Genomic DNA, 16,361 nt, shown 5'->3' with positions numbered 1-16,361 from the left:
AAATGTGAGAGGGGTATTAGATGGTAGATTAAGTCCCTTATCACAGTTACAAGGGGAGATAGAGTCCTGCTCGAGAATGGTCTAGCTGTCCTCGAAGGCACAAGGGCTAGCATGATGGAGCTTAAGATTAGGTGCAAGGGGGAGCTGAGCAGATCCTGGAGTGGGATAAGAAGTGAGCAAGGTGGATTTAACAGGGGCACTAGGGGGTAGCACAATAGGAGGATGAGGGTGTGTGTGGGTTACAGGTCGCAGGACTGGACACAGCATATAGATCCAAAGCCCTTGAGTTGGTAGAACCTGTGTCTAGGGGTAGAATAGCAATGTTATCATGGTTGTTAGTGTTGGTGTAGTGCCCAGCCCCCTGATGTTGGAGCGAACAGAGGGTTACAAAGGTGATGTGAGATTTGACTGAAGAAGTTGGAGAGGAGGAGCAGAACTGGGGACAACAGCTTGGTGGAAGGCACTCAAGTTGGACCTACCATAGCCCACGTGAGGAATAATAGGGTTGTCCTGGTTAAGGGTGTGGGTTATATACACATCCTCAGTGTTGTTAGAGAGAACTGCGATGGATAGGCACAGATGGGGGCACAGAACTGGGGGATGAAGAGGCGTAAGGCACAGAGGGATCAGCTATTGTGGGTAGAAATCTCTGCTGGAGAGAGGTCGGGTTAAAGTTATTAAGTGTGTTCTTAATCCTCAAAAAGATAGTCAAAGTGCTTGAGGTTCAGGTCTGAGGCTTGAATAAGTATGTTTCTATTATTGTATAGGGAGACGGTTAGATCTGCCTTAAGGGCAGGGGAGGGTAGTGTAGTTAAACGAAAACCGTGTGGTGTTTTGGTCAACTGTTGGGAGCGAAGTTCAGACGTTAGAGACCTTCTTCACAGGGCTCTTCTGTTAGTGTAGAAAATGAGGTCCGTCACCACAGTGCCCTTGGAGGAGTTATAAGTGTCCGATATAAGCGTTTCGGACCAGCATTTGAGGAGATTGTGTTTGAAGTTATTTTTCGCATTCTTCGACAGTTTGGAGGGGTAGATAATCTTAAAAGAGTTCAGACCTTCTTGGGCTAGGAGGTCATGGGAGGGATAGGTGTGTTGGGCCATGATGTGTGTAGAAATCTAAGGGAGAAGGTGAAGAAGGTCGGTTTTGAGGAGAGCACTTAGAGAAAGTGGGAGGAAAGCAAGTACCAGAAGAGGGGGGCACTTTGAAATAGAGGGGGAAAGAAGGCAGATAAAAGGAGAGCACTTAAAGTGAAACAGTAGGAATGGAACTAAAGATTCAGTGAGTCATCAGCCGAAGGCCCTTGCAGTCTGAGAAGACCAACTCATCCAAAAAGGAAGAGCTGAAGGCCCTAGAGGAATCCAAGGGCTTCACGAACTTCCTTAACTTTCCACAACGCGAAGGTATTGGCGTTTGTCATAGTAAAAACATTCAGAATTCAGAACTGATTGCACAAGGAGGTCAGGGGAGGGAGCAATAGGTGGATTGGGCCCTAATGTGGGTAGCGATCAGAGGGAGGAGGTGAAGTAGTCCCGATTAGAGGAGAAAACTTAGAGATAGGGGAGGAAAGGTAGTCACCTTAGAGGGGGGCTCTAGGAAATAGCGGATTTAAAGTAGTCAAATAAAAGGTGAGCAATTAATCCCTGCAACCCCTGTTAAAGACCAAGTATGATGAAGTTAGTGAGCCTGGGAGCCCAAGCTTAAAGTGTATTATAAGGAAATATGTTGTGTGTTCAATTATTATACAGCTAGATCCTTCGTTTTGGTTGGGGAGGCGGGAGAGGTGAAGAGGAATCCATCAGAGGGGATGAATGTGGTTACTCAGGTTGTGTCTACTTTTTGTTGGTCTGAGGTTGATTTTCTTTATTGAGAGGGAAGTTGTTCAGAAAGCGATTTTCTTGATTGCCGTACAACCTCACTTCCTTAAAAAAAAAAAAATCTTTTGCCCCCCTTCATTTCTCCATTTCAGACCAGTGCCTTAGAGATCCTATCTCTGGAATGCGAAGGAGCTCAAATTGTAGTGCAACTTTATTGATTACAGTGGGTAGTCTGATTCAGCGGATCTTATATAGTACGTATTTTAAAAAAAAACATTTTATTAATTTTTGCAATTCTTACAGTACCGATACATATGCTAGAACATAGTGAAGTTCCATCTACTGTATAGTTTGTAGCATCTCGTACATCGAGATCTTAGGTCTGCTTCGTAGATTAGTAGGTTTAATGCTATTGTTGATTGACATTCTGCAAGCTCTACATTAATCATTCTGGTCTTCCCATAATAATCATATATACCCATTGCTTACTCTTGCGTTTCGGAAGATTAAAACTTTAGTTAACTCATAACAAACCCCCTCCCCTCTGAAGTACCATCAGAGCAGTTTGGGCGATGGCCGGTTGCATGAAGGCTTGTATGCACATTTCTGCTAGTGTACCATGTCTAGGCATGTTGCTATCATAATCATCAGTTCTGCGTGTCAGGGATGTCTCTACTATCTTATATGGTATGTATTCAGTGTGGTTTACATTGTGTAGTTTTCAATAAAGATTATTAAAACATTAAAAAGTGTCAGACTTGAAAACCTACCATCCTAACTAGAATCCCAACCCGATTGAATCAGTGCTGCAGTTCGGGGTTCCTTCAAAGTTTCAGTGTCCACATCAAGTGGTGACTAGTGTCCAGTTTTATTGCATTTTCAAATAAAAATCTTCAAAATTAAACAAGGAGTAGATTCAGTCATAAATCCCTGTTTGGTTAACAGTCTAAAGCCTGGACCAAACATTGTCCATATTCTAGGCAGGCTGCACCCAGTTTCACCCACCTTCCAAGCAGGCCAATGCCTGGCATCATGCTGCCCCTTTCCCTAGCAGTGGGAACACCCTCAATAACCTAATTCTTTACTCAGTGTCCTGTCTGTCCCTCAGCCCTAAATAGTACCACATTACAGCCCCAACCCAGAACACAGACGGTACCCAGTTGTCATTCTAACCTGCAACTTACAGAATATCCTCCCAACCAGAGAATGCCGGTCTTGATTGTCCTGCCTCCTTCCACCTCCAGACAGTTTCATATCTGGTTCATGAATAAAAAAAATCCTGAAGAACAAGCTTCTGATCTCCAGTAACGCTCTTTCTGAGGGAAACTTTAACTGTGGATTCCTCACCTCGTGAATAGTCAGTTGCAAGATTGGAGCTGAAGAATTTTCTCAGCAATTCCCTAATGTGTAGGGTAGGTGGCGTCATGCGGCTCACTGTTGAATCTGTTCTGCCCTGGAAGTTACATTGGAGCCCCTACATAGCCGCCACCTTGAGGTGCTGACATCAGTTCCTTCCTGCTATCTATCCGAGCCATCAGGCTTGTATCTCTAGTACTCCGATTATGACAGTGTGCAGACCTCGAAGATGGAATTTTATTATTATATGGACTAACAGAGTCGATTTTGCAGAACGGGGAGGAGGAGAGGTCGTTGAGGAATCTGTGGTTAGAAAGAGTATTTACTAGAAAGAACATTGACAAAGGTAAATAACTTGTTCTTCTGATGAGTACTTCTAACTGCAGATTCCTCACCTTGTAAATAGATGCTCAAGTAGCAAACCGCTCCCCCAGGTGGTAGGTCTGTGTAAAGACTCACAGCAGGAAATCCTGCATGACATAATAAACAAAGTGCCCCTCCCACCGGAGTAGGCTGTCTAAGCAGTAGAGCTTCATGAGCATATGGACTGACACCCTCATTGTTGCCTGGGAGATGTCCAAGACTGGCACACCACGTGCCAGTGCAGTGGTAACAGCCTTTGCTTTTGTAGAATGAGCATGTAGGCCTTTGACTTTATTGACCAACCCAAAGCAGATTTTAAAGTGCAGGACAATCCATCTAGAGCTTTTGCATAGATTTTCCCGTCTTGAGAATACCACAAAGAGCTTATAGTCCACCCGACGATCTTGATATGATCAACCTAAAAGCCCAGAGCTCTCTTTGGGTCTAGGTGATTAAGTCCCTGTTCTTCTTTGGCTCGAAGAGGGGCGAGGAAAGCTGGCAGGATAACAGACTGCTGTATGTGGAAAGGCATGATCGTTTTCAGAAGGATCGCTGCTTTTGCTCTTAGCACCAGCTTATGTAAGAAGAAGGTTGTATATGGTTGCTAGGCAGAACTTGCAAATTACTTGTGAGATGAGCTGATAGCGCAATGAGAAACATGAACTTCAAAGTAAGCAATTGGAAGAGGCCAGCTATGTATTGGCTCAAATGGAGGACATTTTAGGGACATGACAACCAGATTGAGGTCCCACCGGGAAAACACAAATGATGTTGGTGGGAACATGTGAGACAGCCCTTATAGGAAAAGCCCAACAAGTCATTTGAATAAGGATGACTAATCAGGTATGAAGTGTGACAGGGCCCACAAATAGATAGGCCTTGCTGGTTCAATGATAAAAACAAAAGTGTAGTATATAAGACAATTGGACTTGCAAATTTTGGAGACGCCAGGAAGAACATCTACTAACAAACTTTTCCCAGTGTTATACAGAGATCGCCTTAGTTGAGGGACGACAGGCTGCCAATTTGACGTTCACTACTTTGGAAGGAAAATCAGCCATAAACTGTCTCTAATCAATCTTAAAGCGTGGAGATGTAAGTTGTGCAGGCTTAGGTGCAGGTTTCTGCCCTGCAGATGTGAAAGGAGCACCTACCGAAAGGGCAGCCAGAATGGAGACTAATAATATTGGCCAGAAATTACGGGTACCACACTCTCCTCACCCAATCTGGAGTCACTTTGATGCCTTGGGCTTGGTTGCTGCTGATGACGATCTTCAGACATTTCGGCAGGAGAGGCATACAAGAGTCACAGGCTCCAATCCAGGCGAAAGGTGTCCGAGTGAAAAAAGCCTTAGGAACTACGTGTTCTCTGCGGTGGCAAAAAGATCAAGCCAGGTTTCTCCCAAATGCTGGAAGACTCCCTCTGCCAACTCGGAGTGCAGCCACCATTTGTGATCCGCTAGGCAACACCAGCTGAGTTCGTCCACCCTGGTGCTTAAAGAACTTGCCAGGTGCTACAAAACCAATGAGATGACCTGAATCAGCAAATTCCAGAGGCACAGGGCTCGGGGACAGGACCCATGACTCCACTCAGCATAACTTGTTGCAGCACACACAGAAGTGGTGTTTGTGAGAACCTGCTCGCATTCCCCCTTGATGGATGGTAATAAAGCTTTCAGTACCAAATAAATCACCCACTACCTCAACAGGTTGATGTAGAGGCAGGTTCCCGCCAGAGTCCTCTGATCATCACTTCTCCCAAATGATCTACCTAACGCAGCACTGATGTATCAGTCACAATTATTAGCTCTGATGGGGTAGGGAGAGGAATGTGCCATCAGAACACTTGTGGTCCAGCAGCCACCGCAGCAGAGTTTTTGCAGGCTCCTCTGAAAACTGGATGGAATCCGAAAAGTTCTCTTGGTGCTGAGCCCACTGAGACTTCAGATTACATTGCAGAGCTTGCATATGCCACCTGGTGGGGTCCACAAGCAAGATGCAAGAGGTCAAAAGGCCAAGAAGCGCAGAGCCACTCTCACCGAGACCCAGGCCAAGGGTTGAATAATTGGGATCATAGCCCAAAAGACCTGGACTCAAGGTAGAGAGAAGGCTCAGAATAGCACCATTCCCAGGATGGCTCCGATAAAAGGGAGTCTTTGCAAAGAAGTCAGGTGTGATTTCGGCACATTGATGAGAAATCCCAGTCATGTCAACAGATTGGTCATCATCTGGAGGTGATCTACGGCAGTTTGAGGCGAGTCCGCCTTCAGCAACTGGTCATTGAGGTATGGGAATACTGGTATTCTCAACCAATGAAGATGTGCAGTGACCTCCACCATCACTTTAATGAACCCTTGAGGTGTACTGGTAAAGCCTAAGGGGAGCACTGAGAACTGAAAGTGCTTGTAGCCTACCTGAAACAACATGTAGTGCCTGCGAGACTGCAGGATGGAGGTGTGGAAATAAGTGTCCTGCATATCCAACACCACCATCCAGTCTTCTGGATTCAAGGCAGACAAACCTTGGACCCAGGTGCATTCTGAACTTTTCCTTCCTGAGGAAGAAATTCAGAGGATGAAAATTAAGGATGGTACGGTGTCTTCCTTCGGCACCAGAAAGTAACTATAGTAAAAACCAATACCAACTTCTGATGCCAGCACTCTCTCTATGGCTCCCTTATCCAAAAGAATCTGAGCTTCACCTCGCAGAATGAACAAGTGGTCCTCCAGTAGTCTTTCTGGTGTAGGAGGCATATTCGGAGAGATGGAGAGGAAAAGGAAGTTGTATATATTTTGAACAATTTGGTGTACCCATCTTTCTGCTTTGCTACTTTGCCATCCATGGTGGTGACAGATGATCCGACATACCAAGTGCCTGCGTAGTTTTGCGGCAGGAAAGGCAGAGGACTGGGTAGTCTGCTGCCCTTGGGGCCTAGATGCTGGTAGCCATATCCCTGATCTATGCCTCAAAAGGGCAGGGATGTCTGCTATTGCTGTGGCAAAGTTTGTTGTAGTCTATGCTGGAACCCGCTTCCGAAGCCTTGAAAGGTGAGAAATTGTTGTGATAGCTACCAGGTAGGCAGTACTAGTCCGAAGCAGCATGTTGTTGCCTTGCTCTCAAAGCATCCCAGAGCACAGTCCAACTTGCCTCGGAAGACTCAGGTACCATCAAATGGCATGTCCATTAGGGACTATTGTACATCGCTGGAAAATGGAGTACAATGAATGAAAGCGTGCCACTGAAGCACACTGCTGGAACTGACTGACCTACCCAAGTAGTCAGTAGAATCCAGGCCCCAACAGATTACTTATTTTGTGGTGTCCTGACCATCCTTTATTATTTGTTGTAGCTTGGTCAGAAGGTCATCTCAGACCACTGGCAAATTTTAGCCATTATGTCCCACAACACACGTGAAGCACCTGGAGTTAACAGACCTGAGGGTAGGCTGGCTGAGGAGAGCATGTGTTTGGCAACTACCTCCATAGATTTCTACTCTGTGTCTGGCAGGGTGGTCAGAAACGTGTTAGGGTTGACCCTGTTGGTGGAGGCTTGGACTGCTAGGCTCTCTGGTGTTGGATAGTGAAGAGATAGCTAGGTCTCTTAGAGCAAGTCTATGCCTCCTGGCTATTTTCCTGTTGACTGGTCGACCAGATCGTGGTTTTGCCCAGGTGCCCAGCAGTGTGACTGTTAACGCTTCACTGAAAGGCAGGAGGGATTGCTGTGATGTCTGCCTTGGCTGAAGGACCTTGGTTAGGACATTCATCTTGACCTTCATAGTAGGTAATTGTAGGTCTAAACCCTCCGCTGTTCTCCTTATGACCATTTCAAAGGCAGACTCTTCAGTAGGAGGACAAGTGTACGGTGAAGTGTCAAGACCACTGGCCTTCTGGAGGTCCAAAAATAAGTTTTTGCTCATGTACAGTTGCAAGGTGTCATTGGAGTCATCATATTTGGTCCAGGAACAAATAATTTAAAGGAAGTGTCTCTGAATCCGAATAAGCTAAAGGAGGGATGTGTGACTTTAAAGGAGGTCACTGCGGATTTGCTTTGGAGTCCAAAAGGACTACTGGTTCTTCCTCTGGTATCGCTGTCAGCATTGATGCTCAGGGCCCCAGCATCGGTCGTGGCACCGTACGTGGAGTCTCAAATGTAGAAAATTTGAGATTTGCCTCTATGAAGGTCTGGAACTGCTGCAGACGGACCCAGAAACTTAGGCTAGATCACAGCAGAGATCATTTTTGAGGTTTAAGACAGACTGTGACTTGGAGGTACCCTGGAGGCTGCACAACTTCTCATGATGGGAGTGGCAAGACAAGGGGTGCCGAACTTTGACTTCTTATGCTTCTTCTTTGACTTACCTGATGACTTCAATCAGGAAGAACAACGTTCGTAGGAGCTACTTCAAGAACATGTCTGTCTTTAAGTAGGACCAAATCTTTCGGCGATGCTCTGCAATGTATACTTGGACCTCTCCATCCCAGGTGGCCTTCGGATTTATATGAGCACATTTGTCACACGACACCAAATCGTAAGAGGACCCAAAACATCAGAGGCAGACCTTGTTAGGCTCCATTACGGACTTCTGCTTGTGGCAATCTTTACAAGGCTTAAACCTTGTAGTTTTAGGGGAAAACATGTCTCTTGCACAAAGGAAAAACTTTGAAAAATATTGAATTTAGTCTGTTAGACCTGACAGAAATCAAGGGAGCAAACTCAAGAACTGATGCCAGCATGAGGAGGTGGCGGTAGTCAAGTCAATAAAACTTTATTTTGGCTATCAAAGCCAAAAGCATATACAAACATAACAATGCAGAGAATTCTGGTTTAACAATTCATAAAATATATAGTCAGCATTAAAATCAAAGAGAAATCACATAATACATTGAGGAATAAAAATAATTAAAAAGCAATTCACATACATGAAGAACGGGCCCGTCAGTGGGTCAACCACATTGCCCCCAAAAACTTTGCTACAGTGCATGTATAAACAGGCTAGCAAATTGATCTGAGTATACGAAGGGCAATACTATGGCTGCTGTGCTTAGTTCTTAACATAAAGGTGAAAGCCAATAAGAACAGACACAGGCAGGACAGGCAAAGAGAACACAGGGTGCAGTTCCCCTCGAGTGGTTGCATATGACAAACCGGGAAATTAAAAGATGTCCATTTTTTAGGTAAAAGCAGCAATATGCCTACTCTAAACTGGAAACATAATTTTCTATCCAGTGGTACTGTAAGGTAGTCCTAGAAGTGTCCATATGCACTGAGAGACTTTTAAAATCTGTAAAATTATTTGTCGGGGGTATTTGACAATGCCCCCCTGGCGGTAGTCACTTCCGTGGTGGGACTGATCAGATGCAAGCCACAAGATGCCACCTACCAGGGAGGGAATTGCTGAGAAAATTCTCTGGATTCAGTTTGGTGCCTCGTGATATTCACAAGGTAAGGGATCTGCTATTAGAAGTATGCATTAAAAAAAATGGCAATCTACCCTATTTCCACACATCACATCCCCATACCTGACATTCTTCCATAATGCCTCAAAAGCACTGCAGACTAACCTGCTATCCGTCATACACTGCAAAATCAGGGACTCCAATTTGCAGCTAAATATTCTGCGGGGGAAGGGGTGGACAGGTCTTTCCCAGAATTAAGTTACATTTTATTTTGATCCTTTCAATTGTAACTTTTCATTTGCCACTTACGCAAGTTTTGTCATTGCTAAGCACTGAAAATAACAATTTAACCAATCCCAAAAGTATGGAAGGCTGACTTAAACTCATTAACTTCAGGTCACACACACATTTATGCAGTCAGTAGTACAACGGAGAAGGGGCATTTGATAGCAAGCGCTACACAGGATCAAACTCCAGGTTCTGAGTGGGGTCACTTGCATTAACTTGGGAGCTGTTCGGGAGGAAGACTCATAAGACCTTAGGTCTAAAGTCACCATATATTTTACATCCTGTACCTATGGAAATTAAGGTCTGCACCAAGGAGTTAGGAGGAGGTTCTGTGTCTGTTGTGGAGGTGAGTGGGAGCGAGACGTTCATGAAGGAGAAATTGCCCTGGTGGAAGTCCAAAATGTTTGGATATGCGTTCAAACTGAATAAGCACCCCGTCTTGGAAGAGGTTGTCCAGGAAAGTAATCCCCAACTTTTCCCAGGCTTGAGCTGCGCTAACAGATCGATCTGATCTGAAATAATGGATACACTTCAGTTGTATTTCCAGGGCATATGGGATAATCCGTGGGGAGAAGTACAACGCCCAGCGGAAGCGAACATGAGCCTTCCCTACAAGTCTGTTAGAAGGCTTAGGCATGACAGAGTGCAGAGTGAATAGTTCTTTCACTCTGTCTGCTCTAATCACCTCCGATAAATGAAGAGCAGCTAGCCAGTTGCTGAGTGATTGTAGCGGGGCAGCCAAATATCAGGGTTCAAAATCTGGGGCTCCCAGGCATCCGTGATTCATAGGGAGCTTCAAATTCCCCGAAGAAACCCCACGTCTGCTGTTTCTCTATATAAAAGCACCCATCTTGCTATCTAGAGTATGGAAGAAGCTTAGCTGGAGACAGGCAGGCATTATCATTTTGTAGGGATAACTCTACCTGGTACTGACAGGGGAAGCATTATCCAGAATTAAATCTGGGAGTGATGATGATGCTCTCATCACGTTGCTGTCAATCAAGTCTTTGGTGGAGTGGTACGTATTAACGCATAGGAATCAGAAAGTGGTAGGCTCCCATTTGATATGGTGGAAGTCTGTGACCCCATCATGCACAGAGCATCTTGGTGGGGAGGGGGGGGGGATTGCACGAAGAGGCAGGACTAGGTCCAGTTCACCCTGAGCCCAGTGGACATTTTAAAGGAGCTCAGTAGCTGTGTCAATGGCGACACATTGCTGCGGATATCCCTGTTGTACACCAAAACATTATCAGCATAAAGAGACGCTATGTGCGTCTCTCCATCAAGCAGAATACCGCACTCATCACCCAGCTGGCGAAGACTGATTGCTAATGGTGCCATCACCAGCACTAACAGGAGGGGGGTGAAGAGTGAGCAACACTGGTGCATGCCTCCCTAACGTTGATAGATTCAGAAATAAGGTGACCGACCTGGACTCTGGCGCTCGGTTAGTGTACAGTTGCGTTTCTCACCAAAGCCCATGTATGCAACACATAAAAATGGATTCCCAATGTAATGTGTCAAAAGCTTTTTCCACACTGAGGACTAAGCAGGCGGTGTATGGCCAGTTAATGAAGCAGATTCCATAAGCCAATGTAATCAACGTAGGTTAAGAGATGTCTCTCACTGGCACCTAAAAGAACTTCTTAACTAGCTGACAAGGAAATGGCCAGGGATGGATGTCACACCCCTGGACATCCTGAGCAGGAAACCGTCATTTTGGGGCAGGTTGGAGTTTCTACTTAGCAAACAAAAGGAGATGGACGGAGCGCTGAAACTTTTCAGACACTCACCCCCAGTCACAGATCAGGGTTGAATACATCATCATTCTTTAGCTCACTTCGCCACCTCAGTTCAGACCCAGCTATATGCAAATCAGTCTTGACCCTGTGCCTCATGGGAACTGCCAAGCCAGGTCTTTCCTGAACCGGAAACAAGCATCTTGGGACCGGTTTCTGGGTAACACCCTTCATCAGCCAGGCTAGCCTGAGTCCAGTGGCAAAGTGAGCAATGGACCCACGGTTGGGCATACCCTTGCCAACTTAGGGCAAACAAAGCAAACACAAGGAGATGATGGATGGAGTACGGAAACTTTTCAGGCACTCACCCTCAGTCCCAATACTTAACTTGCAGAAAACTGGGAAAAATTAAGAACCTTTGGACAACTTCGCAAAGGTCGAAACTGCCCAGTTTCACTCAACTGGGTGTAATGAAAGCATCATGTACTCTGAACGAACAAGTTATTTCTCTTCTGTGACACTTTCTGGTAGATATCCTATCTAACCACAAATTCCTTACCTTTTGAATATATCTCAGGTATAAGGCTGGATTCAGAGTATTCAGCAGTGTTTTTGTGCGCTGGTCGGTGGCATTGTGCAGCTCTGCACAGATGTCAATCAGCTCCAGGAAAGACGCATAACAGAACTGAATATAGATACCACTTTCACGGTTTGACATCAGTCGCTTTCTAAGCTGTCCGCTTCCCCAAACACAGAGCCGACAGCAAATTGCCTTGGCCAGTGTGCAGATGACCTTTTTAGGTGCAAAATAGTGGAGTTCGCACAAAGGGGCGATGGGAGGGTGAGTGACGATTTTGCAGTTAGATAGAGGGTCTATCAGAAAGAGTGTTACAAAAGTTATGTAACTTCTGACAGATACTTCTAACCACAGATTCCTCACTTTTTGAATAAATACCAAAGTAGTACGTCTAGGTGGTGAGTCTCTGAACTGCGTCAAACCAAAAGGTCCGGCAGAACCAAATAGGCAGAATGTCCATCTTGACTGAGCTGGCTGTCCAGAGAGTAGTGCTTTGTAAATGTGTAGTGTGATGTCCATGTAGCAGCCTGGCAAATGTCTAGCACAAGCACAGCCCATGCCAACAGAGTGTTAACAGTCTTGGCTATCATGGAAGGAGCCCGCAATCCTTCTGCAGGTGTTTCTTGCCCAATGCATAGCAGATTGGAATACAGAGCACAATTCACTGAGAGATGGTTCTCTTCTGCACTGCCTTGCCCCTCTTTGCTCCAACGAATCCCACAAAGAGCTGATCGTCCACACGATGTTCCCTAATACCATGGATGTAAATGCGTGGAGCCCTTTTGGATCCAGCCAATTTAGTCCCTCCTCATCCTTAAAGGGTAGAGTAGGAGCGAAAATTGCCAGCAGGGTGATGCTTTGCCCGACGTAAAAAAGGAGTCACCACTTTCAAAATAATGGAAGCTCAGGTTCTCAGAACCAGCTTGTCTGGGAAGAAAGTAGTGTCTGACAGAGAGGGCTTGCTGCTCGCTCACCCACCACTCCAATGATATACTGTATCAAGAGTGAGAAGCTAGAATGAACAGCTGTGCTTTGCTTCAAAAGGAGTGAACATCAGGAAGGTGATGACTTAATTAAGGTCCCACTGAGATGTAATAAGGAAGAGGTTGGAAACCAACTTTGCAAACTTCTGAAAAAACAGATCACAATGGGTACTTTAAGCAAAGAGGGCTGATCTGCCAACTATAAAAAAAAAAGTCAGAAGAGCAAGTTATCCTTTTCTATGGCCAAAGGAAGTCCTTGTTCGGCTAGGGACAACACAAAAACCAACACTTTAGCTAGCTTGACTTGAAGCTGGTCAATTTGCCGAGCACTGCATCAAGCCACACGCTTGTCCCAATGGCAGGCATATATAGATTTTGTCTAGGGACACCTGGCTGCCAAAATGACATCTACACCTTGGGAGGGAGAACAAATACAGTGAAACGTCGCTGCTCAGTCTAAAAGCATGGAGGTAAAGACTGCGCATGCAAGACCCTGCCCTGCTGCTGTGACAGATGATCCTCCTGAGGTGGCAGCCTGATTGGAAGACAGATGCTCATGGCCAGGAGTTCCCGATAACACACTCTCCGTGCCAAATCTGATGGCACTAGGAGGAGTAGGGCCAGTAAATCCAGATCAGATCAAGGCACATTCATTGTAGGCCTTCGAGTTGTGTTTCGATTCCAGGCACACCGGATTGGGATCTGTCACAGACATGTGCTTGCCACAGTCTCTACATGGCTTAAAGCCTGTAGTCTTGGGAGGTGACATTTTCCCTTGGACACTACATTTTTTTTCAACGCTTTGTAAGAGAGAAATATTTCATTAAGAGGCAAAAGGTAGCTCCAGATCCGCATTTGGGGCAGTAGAAAGAAATGAAGTTAGCGAGTAGTGCCTATATTCGTTTGTGAGTCACTTCTGGAAAGGAATGAGTGCAGAGCTGCTGGAGCAGGGTTTTCGGTTGAAAATTTATCGAGTTTTAAGCTCCGGTTTTGTCTATATGTCATAACTAAAATTATTAATCTGTAATCGATAATTATTGGTTTTGTGAGAAACTTTGGCTAATCAATACAACTAACAAGAGAAAAACTACACGTGGGAATGCATATATGTTGCTCAATAATAATGTGCAGGTTTAATTAAATAAATGTTGCTAAGTGCTATTTGTTTTAAAGCACAAAACGCTTTTGAAATAACGTGTACTAATGCTTTATTGTGTTGCAAAAGGCTAGATAATTACATACACATAAGGGTATTAGTGGGGATTAACACTGTTTTATCATTATGCTGTGGTAACGTTGTTTTGTGTCTCTTTTAATTAAGATGGTCTGTTTTGGCCTAAAACAAGATGGCTGCCGTTTACAGCCTGCACTCGAGTGAATGTGAATATGTCAGAAGGCCTTGCTGAACATGGTTGAAAGTCACCTGACCATGGCTTCTGCTGGAGTTTTGAAAATTTCCGTGATGACAGCGACTCCAGGCAAGCTTCCAACTGTCCTTGGAGGAAAAGAAAGCCACAATGAACTTTGCGATTACAGCGGTGGCTTCGCTATGGTTCCGAGGAAATGTATTCTTTTGCAAAACTCGAGTTTCCTTCTTCCGTCTTTTTATTTTTGTGATTTTTCTGAGCGGAGGTTTTTACAAATGTTGCGATGCAACATCCTTTCCTGCTCGTTTCGCTTGGTGATTCAATGAACATTTAGAATTTTTTATGTTGCTTTATTTTGCAAGTTCTATTATAAATATTGTTAGACTAGGGAGGGTCTAAGGCCACTTCTTCCCAAACCTGCGTTGGTGAGGATTGATGCTGTGAGGGCGGCGACTCGGGAGACTTTACTGAGAGACCTGTCCTGACCCATTTATGACATTTAGCTAGAATAGGTAACTATGAGATTAATGATTTTGCTATTGATTGACTTTCATTTGAACTAATTTTAGATAAAATACCATTTATGAATTACAGTGTTGGTGGTTATTTCTTGTCGTTTATTGAATACTCTAATGTGATTATTGTTGTTTAAATCATGACTCAGGACAGTAACAATCTGATAGCATTGACCTTACTGTAGATACAGGGTGTTTAGGAGTTTTCTCTCCCCATGTTTAGCGCTGATAGAGTAATCGAGCGTATGTTAGTGGAATGGGCCCAAGCGTGTGATGAGTGTATGTGCGTGTATCTGTGAAATTACTCTATCCGTGGAAGTAGGGAGAATTTGTATGCCCTGATCTGCAGCAGAGCCACATACCACCTACCGGCACACAGAGGTATCGCTGAAATGTTTCCAGATCCAGTCGGATGCCTGGGGAATATTCAAAAAGTGAGGAATTTGCTAGTAGAAGTATCTATCAGAAATAAGCATACTGGTCAGAGAGGCAGTGTTCTTCAAAATAACATGCCTGGAGGAACTGTCTAGATACCAGTTCACTTCCGCTCTGCAAAGCACACACCAGAGAATTTAATTACACTTTTGACTTCCTCATGCAAAATAGAATGAGGAGAAAAGGCGACAAAGAGGAGTGGTCTTATGACCAAGTTGAAGACCTCAGCAACTTGAGAACTGTGTCTGGTTGACAACTTCCTCCCTTGACCAAATTTGTGATTGTGGTCAAATGACTTTGTCTCTCTAATTGGGAGTGCTTACATAAGATTAGTTGGAAGTGCATGCTATAAGCAAATTAATTAGGAGTGAGCAGTGTGCTAGTGAAGCGCATGAGCAAGGAGAAAGACATGACAATATACATTGTCCAACTCATTACGAATCAAAACAACCACAAGATTTACTTTTTATTATTGTTAAAGCCAGACAAGATTCCACTTTACTATTTAACATTGAATAGATTTAATTGCCATACATTTATCCATTGATTTAGAATCATTGCATATCTTACCATTATTGAGTCATCCACAATGTTGTTACTTTAGACAAACGGTACGCAGCACGGGTCATAAGCCCTGGCATTTTGCTATAAACTTGTATCAATACCCATTTATCAGTCAGAATTATTTCATAAGGGATCTAGATGTGTTTCACATTTTTAGAAAATATTTATTCACTGCTTCCTGTTTTACCCAGGTTTCCTTTGGAATATTATGCCCTGTGTATCAAAAGTAAGATGGAGTCAAACTCCAGAATTAGATTTTTGGTGGTATACAGATACATATCAGCAGGCTACAAATGAGCGTAGCTAGTGGAGTGTCAAACCACAGACGCCTTTCTGAATTCAGTATAATTAAATTCAACATAGGTTTTGTATTGTGGCACTACTATATGGGTGCCCGATTAGTATTTTATACCACACTCCCCTCTCACAATTGGTAATTTGTATTCAGAGTTCATACCAAAATGCTGAAATTGCAATGCAGACTGATGTTATCTATCAGGCCAGGTGATTGAAGAGATGAACAATAGTTACTTACTTGTAATCTGTGGTTCTCCAGTATTGGTGTCTTTCATAGATTCAAATGCCTGAATCATTCCCCGTCGTCGGAGTGGGAGTCCCACCGTACATAGCAAAGCAATAATTATGCATATAACAACCAAAAAACCCTGGTAACCTGAACCAGGAAGTAAAGTAGCCTAAGCTACAAGGAAAAAACTTCCACAGCTATGACTATCACAGTCATTATATCCAGTCCAAACTGCAGCCAATCAGGCGACAGCACCCACCAGAATGTTCTCCTCAGAGGCTCAGGCTCTCAGATTTTCTCGCACAGGAGTGAAGCAATACATAATAGCCTAAAAAGCCTCTGAGGGGAGGTGGGCGGGTTGCATGTGAATCTATGAAAGACACCAATACTGGAGAACCACAGATTACAGGTAAGTAACTATTGTTCTTCTCCAGTATT

The sequence above is a fragment of the Triturus cristatus genome, chromosome 10 (genome assembly GCF_964204655.1).
Source record: "Triturus cristatus chromosome 10, aTriCri1.1, whole genome shotgun sequence".
Lineage (NCBI taxonomy): Eukaryota > Metazoa > Chordata > Amphibia > Caudata > Salamandridae > Triturus > Triturus cristatus.
Note: the sequence above shows the minus strand (reverse complement) of the source record.